The 8515-nt window shown below is 54.1% G+C and overlaps 1 protein-coding gene and 1 non-coding gene across 6 annotated transcripts in view; both read right to left on the bottom strand.

Moving 5' to 3' along the window:
* The window catches only part of RBM39 (RNA binding motif protein 39), a 33169-nt gene extending 32909 nt beyond the window's left edge, over positions 1 to 260 (bottom strand). The window contains exon 1 of one of the 5 annotated variants that reach the window (XR_003537475.1): positions 79 to 260. The gene's annotated coding sequence lies outside the window, so the exon portion shown is untranslated. The remainder of the gene's footprint in view (positions 1 to 78) is intronic. The other 4 variants (XR_003537476.1, XM_027704646.1, XM_027704647.1 and 1 more) reach the window with 4 other exon arrangements.
* A 1756-nt stretch (positions 261 to 2016) lies between these two features.
* Positions 2017 to 2088, bottom strand: TRNAE-UUC. Its single transcript has one exon. It is a non-coding gene; the product is annotated as a tRNA-Glu (tRNA).
* Between the last annotated feature and the right edge of the window lie 6427 nt (positions 2089 to 8515).

Consider the following 8515-nt stretch of genomic DNA (forward strand, 5'->3'; position numbering starts at 1 on the left):
GGGGGGGGGCGCAGTCGCGGCCCCGGGCGGGGCAGGCCCGGCGCGGCCGGCGGTGGGCGCGGGTCCGCCCGCAGTTACCTGCGCCGCGGGCGGTGCGATCCTCGCTCGGGCCCCGGTCCGGCAGCGGCGGCTCCGGCGTCACTGCGCTGGTGGCGGTGGGGGATGGGCCCGAGGGCTCAGGCGCCCTCTCCAGGCGTCTGAACCAGGGACGGACGGCGGCGCTGGGGCGGCGCCGGGGTGGCGGGCGGCGTGGGCGGCTCGGCCGCGGTGGCGGGCAGTGGCGGTGCCGGTGGCGCTGCCGGGGCGGCCCCGCTGCGGCTGCTCCCGAAATGGCGCCCGGCCGCTCGCGGCTCCGCTGGCACGGGGGCGCCTAGTGCTGCGCGCAGGGGCTCTCGCGAGACTCGCGAGCACACAAGGCCCCGCGCACCCGTGCCCACGTCTCGCGAGAGGTCGCACCCGGAAGCCGGCGCAGCTCGACCTCTCGCGAGACTTGGGTGGGCCCGTGGTCTCGTCACGCGGCCGTTCAGGAGCTCTCGCGAGAGCTCGTGCGGGGGTGGGGCTGAGGCCGGGGCCGGGAGGGACCCGGGGCAGGCAGAGGTGGGATACACAGACAGATCGGGATACACAGCCTCGGGCCAGCCGTGGCCGGGACACACAGCCCCGGGACACAGAGCCCGGGGACATACAGACACGGGACAGCCCCGGGACACACAGCCCCCGGACAGACAGACACGGGACAAACAGTTCCGGGACAGGCTGTTGTCTCCTCCCCGGCTCTGCAGGGGCCATGTCCCCCTGTGAGGCCATTCCAGCGCTCCAGCCCAGCCCGGGTCCTGTCCCGGCTCTTCCAGCCCTTCCAATCCCCGCAGGACTCCCCGTGTCCGTGACCCTGCTCTGGGGCCTTCTGGAACCCCTGCAGGTCGCTGGAGCCTTAAACCGGAATGTTTGACTGGGGAAATCACGGCTTGTGAAACAAATCCCGCTCGTCTTGCTAACAGCGCTTTGTTTCCCTCAGAGCCCCCCCTCAGAGTTTAAAATAACGCGCAGTAAGTTTTGGGCAGTTGTTCAAGGTAGTGCAGATAACATTAAGTGAGTTTCCTGCTGGAGGCAGCATGAGAGAAGCAATTGTTGCTGGGGAGTTGTAGTGTATCTCTTTTTTGTTCTACAATTCTGAAACAAACTAAAGAGAAGTTCTAAACAAACTTCGCCTCCTGAAATTATAATTTTTGTGAAAATCCCGGTCTACTGTGTCATTTAATGTAATTTCTAACAAAATTCCTGAAATGTTAATAGCACTAAATGGTCCTGGAGCCCAGAGTGTCCAAGCCTTTCTAAGCTGAAGTGCTTAACTAACAGATTTTGAAACATTTAGGAAAAATGACGTGTTCAAAGATTAAAAACAAAGAATGACTCTAGTAGGGTTTTTTTCCCCGACCTAATCGTTTTTGCGGAGGCTGGTTGTAAACAAAATTAGCCGTCATCCCACAGGCCAAAGGAGGCTTGCTGGGGATGTTCCCGCGCCCTCCCCACGGTGCTGCCAGTGAGCCCCCAGCGCCGCTCTGAGCGGTTCCGTGTCCTCGTTCCTCACCAGTGACTGGCATTTGTGCTCAGGCTCATCGTGGGGGATTTCCCCGAGGCTTTTGTCCCCTCCCATTCGCCTGTGGAGCCCGGCTCTGGCAGGAGGGCACACGCTGCTGGTGGACACAGCCACGCTCGGCTGGATCCGCCGAGGATCCCCCGGTCACACATTTCCCGACAGGAGCCTTCCTGTCCGTGGGATGGCTCGGTCCGGAGGGGCGGCCGGGGCTGGGGATAAGGCGGGCCCCGGCTGGGTCTGTGCAGCCCCCCGGCTCTGCCCCGTCCCCGGCCGTTCGGTCGCTGAGCGGGCCAGGGCAGCGGGAGCTGTTCCGTGTCACCCGCTCTGCGAGGGGGAAAGGCAGAGTTAGCAAACTAAAAAGGAATTAGAGGAAATGGAAAAAAAAAAAAAAAAAAAAGAAAGAAAAAAAGATTTGAGCTTTCCCACACCGGGAGTCGAACCCGGGCCGCCTGGGTGAAAACCAGGAATCCTAACCGCTAGACCATGTGGGACCGCTTGTTCATAGCGAAGCGCTGCGCCGCCTGCTGCCTGCACGGCCTGCACTGCCTGTCTGTGCCGCCTGCCTGCATGGCCTGCTGCCTGTGCTGCCTGCACTGCCTGTCTGCACCGCCTGCCTGCACTGCCTGCTGCCTGTGCCACCTGCTGCACTGCCTCCTGCCTGCACCTCCTGCCCTTGCCCTCACTGCCTGCTGACCACCACTTGCTGCCTGTACCATGGGCCGGGAGCAGGAGGTGGGGTGGGTGTGCAGGGAGCAGGATGGGTGTGCAGGGAGCGGGGTGGGTGTACAGGGAGCAGGATGGGTGTGCGGGGAGTAGGATGGGTGTACAGGGAGCAGGATGGGTGTGCGGGGAGCGGGGTAGGGGTGCAGGGAGCGGGGTGGGGGTGCAGGGAGCGGGGTGGGGGTGCAGGGAGTAGGGTAGGGGTGCAGGGAGCGGGGTGGGGGTGCAGGGAGCGGGGTAGGGGTGCAGGGAGCGGGGTAGGGGTGCAGGGAGCAGGGTGGGGGTGCAGGGAGCAGGGTGGGGGTGCAAGGCCACTCGCTTTTGTAGTTAAAAGATGGGGCTGGAGGTTGACAAAACCGGAGAAGCAGAAAATGCCTAATGGAGGATGAACAAATGAAGTCCAGCCTGAAAAGGCACAGAAACTGAGTAAGAGCCACCAATGTGCTCCAGTGTACAAATTGGAGCAATCACAAAAGCAGGCAGAACAACTGCACTGCCCAGTTTTGACTGGGTACAACCTTATCAGACCCTGGTACAAGGCAAGGGGTGGGCGGCTGCAGATGTGCAGGGAGAACTGACTCTGTTGTGCACGTAGAGGAGTGATGCTGGATGCTGAAGAAACTTTGGAGTCAGTGTGCCTAAACCATTTTAATCTTCCAACATGTGACACTGAACCCCTGTAGGTAGAAAAATCACACCTAAATAGGCAAAGGGGAGAATTAGGACTATTGTAGTGAACGGGCTTTAAAACCAGCGGTGGTGACAGTGATATATTTAGGAGATCAGAGTGGCTGCCAAGGCAGAAAACATCATCATTATGAAAAGTCTCCAATTACCCCCATATTGAGTGAGTAAATGTCACATCAGCATATCGTGCGTCTGCTACATTTTAGATACCACAAAGGCTTGATTTTTGGAGCAGCTGGTTGGAGAACATAAAAGAAGCAACTGGGTTCAGTGCTGAGTTGTGTGAGGGGCTTCATTCAGAACTGTGCTATTAGAACAGCCATGTATAACAGGGAGTATAATGTGTTCTATCTGGTGTCATTGAAAGAACAACAGCAACAAAGAAATTCCTCCCCCAAGAGATTGTTAAAAAATGAATAAACTAAAAGGATAACATGGTTGTAAGAAGCATGAAGATTTTAAAATGGCTCAGAACAGTTTGTATCACCAGGAGGAAAAAGCTATGCCTACAAAGCACTCTGAAGAGAGCTATTGAAACATTAAATTAAAAATAAAATACCCTTCAAAATGTGAAGCTGGTGTAGACCATGTCTGTATGCCAGCAAAGAAGATCCTGAATATGTTCCAAGGCATCCAATGGGTCTGATGGTAACTACACAAGCTAGATTTGAGCAGATTCTGTTCCCTCACTTGGATCCCAACTGCAGCTCCCTGGCCTGCATGAAGTTGCAAAGGACACGGGGAGGGACTGGCTGACAGACCCTGCTTTTTTGGATTGTAGTCTGTCTCTGTGACATAAGGGCCAATTTGCTCCCCAAGGACTGGACCCCACTGGTGGTGAGATTTGAGCTTCTCCCATGGCCCAACCTCCCTGTCCTCAGCTTGTCTTCTAGTTTTAGTGCTGGGCAATGCTGCTCCTTCCAGAAGCCCTGGTGAGATGTCTATAGGAGCAGCACTGCCAGCACCTACACCCACTTCTGCCCAGGAACTGCCTGTATGGGAAGGGGGAAGTCTCCTTTGTCAACCACTCCTGGAGATCAGGACCTGGGAGAGGCAGAACTTTGGCTTCATTTAAGCTGGCCATGCTCATGCTGTTACGGCATCTGAAGCTGTTCTCAGGGCCCCAAGGGCACTAATAAGCCCTTAAAGGCCAGCCTCTCCTGGGGCTTTCACCCCAGCCCTGCCCAGGAGCCCCAGTTCAGGTCAGCCCTGGGCCCTCAGTCCCCATCTGAGCTGTGTTGAGGTGTGCTTGTCCCCAGTGCTCTCACTGATGTGCCCATGCCCAGCCCTGGGTGTTTCTGACCCTGACCTGCAGACTGCCTGTCTGGCCTGACCTCAGCTCTGCCTTGTCCCTGTGGACCTGTCACTGGACTGTGTCTGACCCTGGTCACCATCACTGCCTGATCCCGCCCCCAACCTGCAGACTGACTTTCCAGGCTGACCTCAGCTCATGCTCCCCGGGAGCTGCCCCGTGAGACCACCCGAGCACGGTGGGGCTGACCTTGGCCTCGTGCACCTGTGCCACTGTGGGGGATTACCTGGGGTTTGCATCGGGGGGACTTTGCTCAGGTGTAATCCCAAGTGTTTCCTCTCTCCTGTGACAGCAGCTGCTCACAGTGAGCCCAGGAGGTGCCCGTGGCTCGGGCAGTCAGCACCCAGCCCGAGTGCACAGCACTCACATGAAAACACAACAACCTGCTTGTTGAGTTGATCTGCTCAGTAGATCTCCAAGATGTTTAAAAAACGAGCAAAGAACAGCTTTCAAAGGGGTTTGCCTAAAGCTGAATACCTGGATGCTGAGAGGAGCCGAGCTTGCCTGGCACAGCGCAGCACACGGGGACATTCGGCATCGCAACGCTGGCAACCACAGCTTTGGAAACTTCACTCCTCCCTGCGGGTACGTGGGACAGCAAAGAACTTGCTGCTGTTCCCACTGACTTCAGCAGGAACATGGCTGGTCCTCAAACCCTTGACTATATGAGAAAGAATCACAGATAAAGAGTAATCACCCACTTCTTGTGCTCACTGTAGGATTTGTGTTATCAGCAGTATTAGTAAGCAGGTGGTGTGCAGGCAGAGCTCGACACAATACCTGAGGGCAAAAGGGATTGAGTTTTAAAAAATGAAATCTGTATTATTTTATTGAAAGGATTTAGTAAGAAATAACAACATGCAGTTGAGGACACCTATAAACAACAAAATGGAACATTTTTTTCTGTTAGTTAAGATGAACAGGAATAATGGGATGAAGATGATAAAACTTGGGCAAAACACCCTGAGGGGATCTCAGATATCTGAATGATCATCCCCAGGAGACAAGGCCAGCAAGAAGTACTCCCACAAGAGCCTCTGCACTGGTGAGAAATGGCAAAGATGATCTCACAAATCCCCATCTTTCTTTAACTCTCAGGTCCTGACAGTGGAACCTTCCTTCCAGGTTACTCACAGGAATGGGGATTCAATTAACTGACCAAGGCTTGTAAGAAAAAAACATCAGACTGCAGGATTAACTTGAGGAATTACAGGTTCTGTCTGTGGCTAAACAATAAACTCGGTTCTTGGCAAGTACCTACAATAATATTACATCATCTGGCACAAACATCAGCCACAGCAAAACCAGACGGGCCAGGCAGCACAAGAAGCTCAGTGGGAGAAGAAGCAGGGAGGTTCAAGGAGGTAGCACAGCTGTGTCACCACTGTTCCCGCTGCTGTTTGGGTGCACGTGGTGCTGCCAGCTCAGTCTCGTGTCATCAGCCTCGGCCACAGGCCTCTCAGCAAGTGTCCTCTGCTCTGGGCAGCTGTCCCCCAGCTCAAGGCAGCTGTTGGAGAGACAGTTTCACATTTTCCAAAGTATAACATCTCCTGCGAGGCAGAGAGCACCATTGCCCAGCTCCACCAGTAAATCCTTAGCAGACACAGACACGAGCAGCAGGGCTCTTACCAGACATAGAAAAGTGTGGGAGGTTGTGATACAGTAGAAGTCCTTTGGGAACCTGTAACGGATGTGGTGTCAGTGACATATTGTGGGGAGTTTTCATCCCACAAGAATTTTGAAGCAAGACAGGCAAACCTCTGCTGGGGAGATTTTCCTGACTTTCATTGCCAGCAGCCTCAGAGTTTGGCTCACAGAATGTGACCTGGTAGCACAGACCTCCCTTCCCATGTCCTGTCTAGCTTTGGGACAAGGACTGCCCTGGACAGCAGAGTCGATCTGCTTCACCAGGGACATCCCACCTCCACCTTCCTTCCCTGTTTTTCTCTCCTTCTGGCATGTTCTGGGGTGGCTCTGCTCCTCATTCTCATCCCAGTGCTTGCCAGATCATCCATCGGGCCAGTTCAGGTTCCTAAATTCCTAACCTGTCAAAACACCACTCACTTTTGTTCTGTGCCACTTTAATGAGCTGATGTGGTTCACTCAAGCTCAAATGAACACCAGAACCAGCACTCAGAGCAGCAAGAGCAGGACTTGTTGCATGGGGGGTCCTCAGCTCAGTTCACCCATCTCACCCACTGCACCCTTCTTTCCCCTCCAAGGGCCTGTAACCATCGTGCCTGATGCCCTTCCCCTCTTTGCAGCTCTCCTCCAAAAGGGCAGAGCTCGGCTCTGCGGCGGGGAGGGGTTACCCCTGCTGGGAAATGCCATGGCTTTGGCTGCAGCCAGGGAGCCACAGTAGCAGGGAAGATGGCAAAAGCCTCTCCTGTATGTTTTTAGTCACAATCTGTTTTAGAAAGCAGAAAAGGAAACAAAGAGCATTTGCTGCTCCATCTGTTTCCTTGTCCCATGCTGCTCCGGTTGGGTTACCGCCAGCTGCTGCCATTGCCAGGCGGTAACGCGATAGCGCGGCTGCTCACCCTGCGAGGGAGCCAAAGATGGCAAGGCAGAAAAAATTAGGACAGGGCGATTTTTAAAAAGCCCCACTGCAGAACACCTGGTTGGTTATATAAATTTACATCATGCCCGCTGTAAAAAAACCTGCTGATTGCTGCTTAAAAACAGGTATTTTTACAAATGGTCAAATATCTCCAACTATCTTCTTGCAAAGGACTGCTCTGGGCTATTCGGTATCTTCACAAAACAGACAAGGTTATTGAAGAACAGGGATGTTTTTTCTTTGCCTCATACTTGATAAGACCATTTGTCAGAGAGGACTCACAGCACACAATCCAGAGAACCTCAGCCGGCAACTCCTCCACCCACGTCAGCCTGGTCCCGTTCAACAAGGTATCTGAGACCTTGGATACAAGATGTCTGTGCTGAAATACTGGAGAATTCACCACATGTGTCTGCCCAGCTCAAACCTCTACCTCCCAGGCATGGAGTTACAGAAGGGACCTTTAGTGGGCATTAGCTCAAGCTCTTCCTTGAAGTGAGACCATCACCAGCACTAGATCAGGTCAACCATGGCTTTGCATAGCCACACCCTGAAAATCTCCAAGGACAGAGATTCCATCACCCATCTGAGTGAACCCAGCAGCCCCAGCCAGTCCAGCACTTTATCTTATTTCCTGTTGCAACAAAGAGCTCCCCACAGTGGGAAACCTTGCCCACATGTCAGCACTCGCAGGAGTATCTGGGCAGTAGTTTGACCTGTTTAACACAGGGCTTTCATAGAACATTTTCTGGTATGATTGGTTCCTTCACTACAAGAGTGCACAGAGCTGCTCCTACTCTTGCCCCCCTTCCCAGCCATGGGGGTTGTGGTGCTGGAGGCAGGAGGAGGTGACAGGCAAGCTGGACACAAGGTGACAGCCCAACAGTGCTATACTCACCATGCAAGACGAGCAGAGCAGGTTTGGTGACGGTAACCAGGGTCAGCAGGGTCAAGTGCCTGCTGACCCAGTGGATGGGCCTGGCACAAGTTTCACCGGAATGTAGCTCAGGTGAGGTCAAGGGTGAGGACCTGAGCTCAAATGCACATCTGCCTGGGCATTAAACATCTCTCAGCCTGGGACAAGTGGGCAGGGCAGCAGCAGCGCAATCCCGAGTTTTCCATAGCTGTAGCATCATTGGTTCTTCCACACCTCCAGATGAAAAAGACCCCTCATTCCAGGTCCTCTACCTGCCATTTTCTGACGTGGAGTGTGTGCCCAAGAACGAACGTCCATCAGCTGAGCAGCTTCACAAAAGGGTGTACAACTCCAAATACAGTTTCTTCTACTTGGGAGCAGCATCTGAAGAACAATTCCAGCATGATCTCAGGGAGCTGGCTCCTTTTCCAGTTCTGCAGTGACAGTTGTAGGAAAAAGCCTTCAGCCCAGAACAGGCAGCAAGGGAATACCTTGGCCTGGAAACATTGATCATATTTAACTCATCTTACAGGGATCTGGTGTTCACAGCCTCACAATTCATGAAGGCTGTTTCTTCTCGTAGGCAATATGGGTTTTTTATTAGCAAAAGAGCTAGGGCCCTCTGCTCTCCGAGACAGTGCAATGTCTTTGCCACGCTCTCAGAGGCTGTTCAGTCACTTCATATTCACCTCCTGCTGCCCCTTTTGGTGTATTGATAACAGG

This window comes from Neopelma chrysocephalum, unplaced genomic scaffold, assembly GCF_003984885.1.
Source record: "Neopelma chrysocephalum unplaced genomic scaffold, ASM398488v2 Primary Assembly neopelma1_286, whole genome shotgun sequence".
In the NCBI taxonomy this organism is placed as follows: domain Eukaryota; kingdom Metazoa; phylum Chordata; class Aves; order Passeriformes; family Pipridae; genus Neopelma; species Neopelma chrysocephalum.